Source organism: Sorex araneus, chromosome X, assembly GCF_027595985.1.
Source record: "Sorex araneus isolate mSorAra2 chromosome X, mSorAra2.pri, whole genome shotgun sequence".
In the NCBI taxonomy this organism is placed as follows: Eukaryota; Metazoa; Chordata; class Mammalia; order Eulipotyphla; family Soricidae; genus Sorex; species Sorex araneus.
The window spans coordinates 114443977-114452063 of record NC_073313.1 but is presented as its reverse complement, the minus strand read 5'-3'; the positions used below and the strand labels follow the sequence as shown (position 1 = coordinate 114452063).

General features: G+C 38.8%; 1 non-coding gene across 1 annotated transcript; it reads left to right on the top strand.

Moving 5' to 3' along the window:
- The first annotated feature begins 3276 nt into the window (after positions 1–3276).
- LOC129400399 (U6 spliceosomal RNA) lies at positions 3277–3383 on the top strand. The gene has a single exon (XR_008627642.1). It is a non-coding gene; the product is annotated as a U6 spliceosomal RNA (small nuclear RNA).
- Positions 3384–8087: the final 4704 nt, after the last annotated feature.

Genomic DNA, 8087 nt, shown 5'->3' with positions numbered 1-8087 from the left:
AAGATTTTGGATTTCATTTTGTTTAATTTTGTGAGTATTTTATATATCCTTGATATCAAACATTTATCTGATGACTTGAATGCAAATATTTTTCCCATTAACTGACTTTAATTTTAACTGATGTGGTTGTTTTTTTAATGCACAAGATCTTTAACTTTATGTAGTTGATTTGTTTACTTTTTAATTCTGTTGCCTTTGCCGGCGGTATCAAATCATTAAAGACACCTTTGAGGTTCAAATTATGAAGTGTTCTGCCTATACTTTCCTAAACATAATTTATAGCTTCTGGACAGATCTCAAGGTCTATAATCCCCTTTCAATTGACTTTTGTGTGTGGTGTAAAATATGAATCTACTTTAATTTCTTACACATAGTTTTCCAGTTCCATAGGCCACTTGTTGAAGGGGCTATCTTTTATCTTTACTCTATTTCATGTTTTCAGCTCCTTTATTAAAAATTAACTGCCCATGTATATGTTGTTCTGTCATAGGGTATTCAATTCTGACCCACTGAACAGAGGGTCTACATTTCAGTACCATGCAGTTTTGATCAATTTAGCTTTATAATACAGTTCCAAATTAGGTAATAAAATACCTCTCAATTTCTCACTTTTTGTATGGTCCAGGGTCTTTGCCGTCATTTCTAATCCATACAAAATTTATTATTGAATTTTCTAGATCCAGGAAAAATGTCCTCTGAATTTGGGTAGGGATTGCATTGAATCTATATAGTAGTGTAAAGGGTAGAATAATCATTTTACTAATATTACTAATATTGATTCTTCCAATCCATGAGCGTGGGATATTTTTCAACTTCCTAAGATCTTCTCTTTCTTAAATTATTTAAAGTTTCATGATATAGCTCTCCCATATCTTTTGTTAAGCTGATGCCTAGATACTTCATGTTTTGGGGTATTATTTTAAACAGGTTAGACTCTTTGATTGCTTTCTCCTTTATTTTATTCTTTATAGATAAGAATGAGACTAATTTTTGTGTGTTGACTTTCTACCTGAACATTTTGCTGTATTGATATTTTTCCTAGGAGCTTTTGTGGACTCTCTAGGGTCCTCTATTTATACTACCTACCATGTTATTTACAAGTAATGATAGTTGAGTTCTTCTTTTCCAAATTGGATCCTTTTGATTTGTTTTTCTTGCCTGATTGCTGTAGCCAGAACTTCTAATACTGTGTTGAATAGAAGTGTATATGTTAAAAATGTTGAATAGAGTTGATATCCATGCCTTTCACCTGACTCAAAGGAAATTCTTTTTTTCTTTATTTTAATAATGTAGGAGTACTGCTATTTATTCAGCCATTGATTAAAATGATTGAATTGAGCATGAACTCCACATTATTTTGTTGTTGTTGTTTTTGTTTTTGGGTCACACCCGGCGATGCACAGGGGTTACTCCTGGCTCTTCACTCAGGAATTACCCCTGGCGGTGCTCAGGGGACCATATGGGATGCTGGGATTAGAACCCGGGTCGCCGCGTGCAAGGCAAACGCCCTACCCGCTGTGCTATTGATCCAGCCCCCTCCACATTATTTTTTTATTCTATTCTGAATGTTAACTTTATTTTATTATTTTATTATTTCTCCCCACATTTTTTGATTCACCGTGAGATACAGCTACAAAGTTTTCATGTTTAAGCTTCAGTCATATAATCATCAAACACCCATCCCTTCACGACTGAACACTTTCCACCACCAAAATCCCCAGTATTCCCAACCACCACCACCCATTCCAACACTTCCCCTGCTTGTATGGCAGACAATTTCCCCATACCCTCTCTCTACTTTAGTTACATTTGATATTTTGACACCAGTCTCACCACCACTCACCTGCCGAAAAGGCAATGCTAGACGATTTGGTTGTTGTTTTTTTTTTGCTTTTTGGGACACACCCGGCAATGCACAGGGGTTACTCCTGGCTCTGCACTCAAGAATTACCCCTGGCGATGCTCAGGGGACCATATGGGAAGCTGGGAATCGAACCCGGGTCGGCCGCCTGCAAGGCAAACGCCCTACCTGCTGTGCTATTGCTCCAGCCCCTAGACGATTTGTTTTGTATTGCTTGCTATGGATAGAATATAATGTCCAGAAAATTCTGCCATTCTCTTCCGGGAGCTTTAGTTTATAGTCTCTGGGTCTTGGCCATTGATGAGATTACATGGTGCCAGGGGCAATTTGTGGGTGTTACTGCCAAGCTACTGGAAAACTGGGGACCCGGAGGACGAAGACCAGTACTTATCCAAGTAGGCTTGGAGATCTCAGTCACAAGTTCCCACATATTTGGGTTTTCCTGCCCGTCTGTTCTCTGATGAGGTTCATCCCGTTTTGGGTGACGCTTGTGCCCTCTTGGGTGAGGCTCATTTGAGCATGTGAAGAGTGGCCTTGGACATGGTGGTAATTGGGTTCTGGAGGTTTTTGACTGCCTGGGTTCTGCTTGGGGCAGGGAGGGAAACTCAACCCGGCCCCCTAGCGAGGTGCCCCAGTGAAGACAGCCTGGCATGGGGTCAGGGCATTCTGTGGCGCTCTATTCTGGGAGATTTAGTTTATAGTTTCTGGGTCTTGGCCATTGATGAGATTACATGGCGCCAAGGGTAGTTTGTGGGTGCGACTGCCAAACTACTGGAAAACTGGGGACCTGTGGACAGGAGGGCATGTCCTGGTCCAGGCCAGCCTGTGGTCTCAGTCATGAATTCCCACCTACTTCTGTGCTACAGGTCCTACTTGCATATTTTTATCTCTTTCAAGATTTATGGGTCTCTGAAATAAGGCCAATAAATGAGCTTATACAGCTGAGCCACGGGTGGTTTGTGGATGTGTCTCCCACGTACCTAACTTTTGGCCATTTAATTCTTGGTAAACTTAGACCCAAGTTGTTGGGGTCTGGCCAAAGACACAGCAGCAATTTTGGGGTATCTGAAAGTCTGAAGGCATCATCAAGCTGCTGATGTATTCGTCCCACAGGTACAGGTTTACCTGCTGGCAGCACCATCTCCCCCACTTTCAGTCTTTCAGCATTAAGTATGCTACTGGCTGTAGGCTTGTTATTGATGACCATTATTATATTGAAGAAGGTTCCTTCCACCCTATTTTTGGTAAGGGCTTTTATTATGAATGAATGTTGAATCTTGTCAAAGGCTTTCTCTGCATCAATTGATATGATGATATGAGCCGTACCTTCCCTGTTATTTATGTGGTGTATTATATTATTTGACTGGTGTCTGTGAACTATCCTTTTATTTGTGGCATGAATTTCAGTTGAGCATGTGCTCGCTTCGGCAGCACATATACTAAAATTGGAACGATACAGAGAAGATTAGCATGGCCCCTGCGCAAGGATGACACGCAAATTCGTGAAGCGTTCCATATTTAAAAAAAAAAAAAGAATTTCAGTTGAGCATGGTGTGATATATTGTGATATGTTGTTGGATTCTTTTGGCTAAGATTTGGTTAAGCATTTTTAAAATTTTTTATTGAATTCCTATGTGAAAAGATACAAAGATTTCAGGCTTAAGTTTCAGTGATACAATGCTCAAACACCCATCCCTTCACCAGTGCCCATGTTCCACCACCAAGAACCAAAGTATACTTCCCACCCCACCCCCACCCCCCGCCTGTGTAGCTAATGATTTTCACTTTACGTTCTCTTTACTTTGATTACATTTAATATTTCAACATAAAACTCCGTATTATTATTTGGAATTTTCCCCCCAAAATCAAACCTGCTGCAAAGGCAGCATTTGATAATTTGCTTTCTCTTGCTGAGAATGAAGAGATATGAGGTCTTGGTTTTGGATTTCTGGTATTTTAGTAGCTAAGTCCAGGGAAATTTCTGCCAAAAATTGCATCATTGAAAGCTCATACCTCCTTTTAGTGGGTCTTATAAGATGGCAGTCGCCACATCGCCCCACCAAAAAGGAAAAACCGAGAGAGAAAAACCTTTCCCCTTCTGGGGCAGCATGGGGCTGTGGCTTAGTTCACAGTCTGAAGGCATTTCTAAAAGAAGCTGCTGGTGCTGAAGGTAGTTAGATGGCCTCTGGGATTATGGAAGTTCCTCATTAAGAATATTTGCAGTGATATTCATCAGTGAAATTGGTCTGAAATTTTCTTTTCTGGAGGTGTGTCTCTCTACTTCGGGTATTAGTGTAATGTTACTGTCATAGAAAGTGTTAGGAAGAATTCCTTGGTCATTGAAAATTTGAAAGATCTTTAGGAGTACAAAGAGTAGACCTTATTTGAAGCAATAATGAATATTTTTTCTTTAGTATAAATAATCCCTGCCTTAAATCTCTTATAACTTAGGTAGAAAAAGAATAGGCATGTTATAATTACAGTTCTATGAGCGATAAAAGTGGACAAAAACAAGAATACTTTGAGAAAACATTGAATAACCAACCTATTTTAGGGTGTGTCTGTGAAGACTTGATGGCACAGATAAAACTATTGCCAAAATATTGAAGTCTGAATAAAATATGTCAATGAAAGGTTAAAGATTAATAAATAACCTGAGGTAAAATATAGAGATGGTCCATTAAAAATTGAGATAAATGTTCTAAAAATCCAATGGGTTTAGGAATAATTTGAAAGTAAACTTTAAAAATACCTTGACACAAATAAGAAACAAAATGCAGCAAAACCTAAGTGATTCAGAAGTAGTAGAAGAGTAATAGAAGAGGAAGTACTTACTCTTACTGACTTATTTACTCAAATGGGACTATATTAAACTAAGAAGCTTCTGCACCACAAAAGATACAGTGACCAGAATACAAAGACAATCTACAGAATGGTAAAGGATATTCACCCAATACCCATCCTTGATAAAGGGTTGATATCAAGGGTATATAAAGCACTGGTTGAACTCTACAAGAAGAAAGCATCCAACACCATCAGAAAATGGGCCGAAGAAATTAACAGTAACTTTTCCAAGGAAGAGATACGAATGGCCAAAAAGCACATGAAAAAAATGCTCTGCATCACTAATCATCAGGAAGATGCAGATCAAAACAACCATGAGATACCACCTCACACCACAAAGAATGGCACACATCCAAAATAACAAAAGCAACCACGTTGGAGAGGATGTAGGAAGAAAGAGACCCTTCTACACTGCTGGTGGGAATGCCAACTGGTCCAGCCCCTTTGAAAAACAATATGAACGATTCTCAAAAAAATTAGAAATTGAGCCTCCATTTGATCCAGCAATACCACTTCTGGGAATATATCCCTGAAAAGCAAAAAAGGTATAGTAGAAATGACATCTGCACATATATGTTCATCGCAGCACTGTTTACAATAGCCAGAATCTGGAAAAGTCCCGAGTGCCTGAGAACAGATGACTGGTTAAAGAAACTTTGGTACATCTATACAATGGAATACTATACAGCTGTTAGAAAAGATGAAGTCATGAACTTTGCATATAAGTGGATCAACATGGAAAGTATCATGCTAAGTGAAATGAGCCAGAAAGAGAGGGACAGACATAGAAAGATTGCACTCATCTGTGGAATATAAAATAACAGAGTAGGAGACTAACATCCAAAATAGTAGTATATAATACTCTATATTGGAGTATGGCTCCATAGTTTGGAAGCTGGCCTCACATGCTGCGGGAAAGGCATCCCAGATAGAGAAGGGAACACCAAGTAAAATGTGGTTGGAGATCCCGCACAGGAAGGGAGATGCGTGCTGAAAGTAGACTGAACACAATGGCCACTCAATGCCCCTATTGCAAACCACAACACCAAATTGGAGAGAGAGAGAGAGAGAGAGAGAGAGAGAGAGAGAGAGAGAACAAATTGGAATGCCCTGCCACCGAGAGGGGGTGGAGTTGGGGTATGGGATTGGGGGTGGGAGGGATACTGGGTTCATTGGTGGTGAAAAATGGACACTGCTGGAGGGATGGGCTCTCGAACATTGTATGAGGGAAACACAAGCACTAAAATGTGTAAATCTGTAACTGTAACTGTACCCTCATGGTGACTCACTAATTAAAAAATAAATAAATTTTAAAAATAAAGTTAATTATGATAAAATTAAAGTAATTAATATATTATAAATTATATGATACAATCATATTTATATTATACAACTATTAATAAAAATTTATATTATAAAATTATAACAAAAGTAAGAGTTTAATTTGCAATGTTTTTAACTTCAAATTTATTGAATATAATTAGTTAATATGAGCACTAATGTTTATATAGACTAGTGCTATTCCCACACTACATCCACCAGCAAACTGTTGATGTCTTTCCACCACAGTCCAGAGAACTCTTCCTTTCTATTTCTCTCCATTACGTTAACCTCAATTCTGTTGTCAAAGTTTATTTTCATTGAACATTGTCTATTTCCTTGCTTTGTTCCTTATCTATTACCTACAAGCAAGATATATGAGATTATCTAGTGTTTGTCTTCTATCTGACTTATTTTGCTTAGTATGATACCCTCCAGTTTGACCCAGCTTGTAGCAAAAGGCAAGGCTTCATATTTTATTATAGCTGACTAATATTCCATTATGTATATACAGAGCAACTTCTTTATACACTCATCTCTTTCAGGGAACTTGTAATGTCTCTAGAGCAAAGCTATTTTAAGTAGAACTGCAATGAACATGGATGTGCATACACATTTTATTTATAGCACAGCGGTTGGGCGTTCGCCTTTCACGCGGCCAACCTGTGTTCGATTCCTCCGCCCCTCTCCGAGAGCCTGGCAAGCTACCGAGAGTATCGAGCCCGCACGGCAGAGCTGGGCAAGCTACCCGTGCATATTGGATATGCCAAAAACAGTAACAATAAGTCTCTCAATGAGAGATGTTACTGGTGCCCGCTCCAACAAATCGATGAGCAACGGGATGACAGTGACAGTGATTAAAGAACCATGATTTACAAAGTTATTCATAGTTAGATTTTAGGCATAAAGTATTTCAACACAAATCCCACCACCAGTTTAAACATCTTTCCACCAGTGTTTCCAAGATACCTGTAGCTTAACCCCACCCCTTGCCACCACCGTGACAAGCACATTCTGTGGTTGTAGTTTAGATCTCATGTTCTCAGTGTTACTGCACCTATGCATTGAATATGTAGCTATACCACTCTCTCACAACACTGATAATGGAAGCCCCTGGCTCCTATTCCCCCATTAAATCCCTGTCTCCTCTTCTTCCTTCTCCCCTTGACTTCTCTCCTTCTCTGTCCTTCACACTATGTTCTAGGGTCAAGGCTGATCTAGGCATCACTCATTTACTACATTGGGTTTCCTTTTCCACTTATTCTACATACCACAGATAAGTGAGTTCATCCAGTTTGTCCATCTTCTGGCTTACTTCACTCAGCATGATATTTTGCAGTTTCAACCAGATTCCAACAAAATGCATTTTTTTATCTTTCTTTATAGCTGAATAGTGTTCCATTGTGTATATATACCACATCTTCATGATCCGTTCATCTATCGTTGGACACCTAGGTAGATTCCATATCTTAACTATTGTACTAAGTGTTGCAATGTACATACACATTTCATGGGGCTTTTTGCATTTTTATTAAAGACCTGTGCTTTATAAAATTATTGATAGTTGAGTTTTAGGTATATAATATTTTAACACCAATCTCACCACCAGTGTCAACTTCCCTCCACCAGTGTTCCCACATTCTCTCAGCACTCTAACTCCCATCCCAGTCCCAAGAGCCACATTACAAAATTGCTGTGGTTGCAGCTTAGATCTCATGTCGTCAGTGTTGTCGATTCTGTGTTTGGGATATATGACAATACCACTCACCCTTTTCACCAGTATAACTGAAGCCTTGATGCCTATTCACCTATTACTTAATTTTGAATTCAAGTTTTTGTGTTGTTGGGATAGATTCCAATGAATTTAATTGTAGATCATTTGGTTATTTCATTTTTATTGTTTGAGACAATTGAGTATTTAAGTGTCCCACTACAAGCTTGTTGCATTTATTTATCTCTTCAGGTTGACTAGCAGTTTCTTTACCAATGTCACTGCCCCTTCATCTGATGTAGTTATGTTGACAAGAATTAAGACATCATGTTCTCTCGGTCACTTAACCAG